The following is a 2,917-nucleotide window of genomic DNA, read 5'->3' as shown; positions in this document are numbered from 1 at the left end:
TGAAACAGGTACTAAAAGCTAGGATTCTAGAATTGAAAAATATTTTACTAAATTAGGAGAGACAAAATCTTATGCAGCTTAAACAACTTTGCAATTGTGCCCTCTTTACTCCATATCCATTCTCTCCTTTCATCTCTTCAAACTTGTCAATCATTTTGGTACTTTTTCTTGCCTTAGCTACTACGGCCAATCCTCATGGAAATGCACCATCGACACCTTCACCTCCACGACCGCCATAGCCAAGGTAGCTTCCTCACGCTCTCCTCTGTGAGAGAAGATGACACATGGCGGATAAGGGTCAGGCTAACTTGGGTAGGGTCAACCCTAGGTCAGCCATTAGGGTTGGTAAGATAAGGTCCACAATGGTTTGGTTTTGTATTCCTCTTTCAAGTTTTTTACACGTCTTCACTTTGGCCACATGGCCACCTCAGCAACCCAGTCAACAAGCCACCTCATTTGCCTACCATGTCAGCTATCTAGTCAGCTTCTTGCCATGTTATCATGACATATGGCACAGTGTCAACCAAGCACTGTTAGCTCTTCACAGGCACATAGTGCACACAGCATGTGAACACACAATGCCACCTCATCATAGGCACCATCATCATTTTGTTCAGCAAGAGAGCTATAGATTTTGGGGTTGCTATAGTAGTTGGAGAGAAAGGGGCAAAATCCTCTTGGGCATTTGTTTTGCTGGGTTGCAAAGTTGAAGGCGCAAGATATAAGCAAATCTTCTCAGACACACATATATAGTAGCGCAAATATGCGGAGTTAAAGACATAATTTTGAGTTCAATTCTTCAAGGAAGCTGTAGATCAGATTGAGAGCTACATTTTTACTTCTAACATCTCTGTCATTTGAGTTTTCAGTGAAAAGTTACAGCTCCTGCAAAAAGTGACGAAATTCATTTATTGCAAGGATTTCATGTGTTGGATCTCCATATCCAGGCCACCATTTGCAGTTCTGATACTTCTAGTGGATCTAGAGTGGTCCAAAACTTCTACTTGAGAAGCTGCTTTCAGTTCTGTGAACTTTTGAAGCTATGGTGAATCTCTGTCTACTCCAACGTCTTCATTTTGCCATTTCCTGTGTGACTGGGATCTCAACATCCGGGCCTCCATTTGTAGAGCTGTTTGTCCCGTTGGATCCGGAATTGCCTGAAACATATGTCTACAAAGCTGCTTGCCATTTCCGTGAAGAATCAAGGGAGTTGTGATTCTCTGTTTTTTTCCGTCGTCTCTTTGAAGGAAATTTCTCAAAGTTTCCAAGACCTTCTCATTGATTGCCATGTGGCATTTTGGCTAAGGTTAAGTTTCCTAAGGTTCATTTTTGCAAAGTAAATGCAAGGATTGATTGGCTCTTACTCCATCCCTGGATGAGATTTTCAAGTTGTGGCAGAAGAGAGATATTTGCAGATTGTCTTGTTGAATTTGATTATGCAATGACGCCCATGTTTTGAGACATCCCAGGTTCTACTTTCACTAGCAGTCATTGCCTTAAGGTCGTAATTTCTTGGATATACTTTATGCAGATCACTCTGGTTGCAGTCTGAGTCATGTGCACTCATTTGTGGTTTGCATTGGGTTGTAGTGGATGATTTACATGCCATTTGGATGCATTGCGATCCTTGTTGGATGCACTGATAGGCCTAGATTGCCTTATGGGATGCTTTATTGATGGACATTTAGCACACAAATGCTATTTTATGCTAAGGGACAGCTTTGACATATTGCAATGGATGCACAGGTTGTGCTATGATCTTTTGGATGAGACATTATTGATGCTTATGCCCATGGACGGTGTTTATGCTTGAGGCATTTGGCTCTTATTGGCATTATATTTGCCATTATTTTGTCATTGTGGGTTGACATTTTCTTTTAAGCAAGATTTGCTCATATGGATGCATAGTATATGCATATGAGTTTTGATGCTTTGAGCCTTGAGTTTTGGTGACACTATCCTTCATTAAAGCAAACATATTGGGTGCACCTAGTATTTGGTGTGATTTCTCTTTTGCAGGTACTAGCATTTGGGATTTTGTTTCATTTGCATCATAGCATCCTCTTCCATGTTTGAAAAGGAGTTTTTTAGCATTAAAAAGTTTGATAGGACAAACTTTTCTTTGTGAAAAGAATAGATAAGGGATGTGCTTATTTAAAAGAAGCATATTAAACCCTTGGCAGGGATTGAAGCTAAGCCTGCAAATATGTCTGAGGATGATTGGAATGAGTTGGGTGCATTAGCAAAGTGTACTATTAGACTTCATTTTGCAGAGTCAGTTTATTTCATAGTAGTAAATGAGCAGACTACAGAAGATTTGTGAAAGAAATTGTGTGCCACTTATGAGAAGGAAACTGCCTCTAATAAGTTTACCTGATGAAGAGGTTGTTTGAGCTGCAGATGAAGGAAGGGGTCTCCATTGCTTCTCACTTGAATAATTAAATATTATTTTCAGCCAGCTTCAGGCTCAGAAGATGAATTTTGATGCAAAGAATAAGGCAATATTTCTCTTATCTGTTAGTGACTCTGCACCTGATGGAGTACTAAAGTTTGATGATGTTGTTGGTAGCTTGTTGGCCGAGGAGATTAGAAGGAAGTCTATGGATGGCAACAAGTAGGATGCAGCCTTAAATGTGCAAAGGGATAGATCACATAAGACACCAATGAGGGATGTGGAAATGAGAAGAATCACTTTCCAGGATGTGAATCCACCCGCATATGTTGATAGACAACAAGTTGTCCATGCACTGAATGTGCAGGAAATGGTGCCACCAGGTACTCCCATAGATACACAATCAAGGGTAGATGATGGATCATCTATTGGTGGCAATGATGAGCCAAATGTGGCTGATATGCAGGCGGGACAGCAAGCTGAAATGCCCTTGAGAAAAACATCTAGAGTGTCTAGACCACCTGA

Source organism: Dipteris shenzhenensis, chromosome 20 (assembly GCF_047967505.1).
Source record: "Dipteris shenzhenensis isolate YYH24624 ecotype China chromosome 20, Dip_SZ_1.0, whole genome shotgun sequence".
Classification (NCBI taxonomy): Eukaryota; Viridiplantae; Streptophyta; class Polypodiopsida; order Gleicheniales; family Dipteridaceae; genus Dipteris; species Dipteris shenzhenensis.
Note: the sequence above shows the minus strand (reverse complement) of the source record.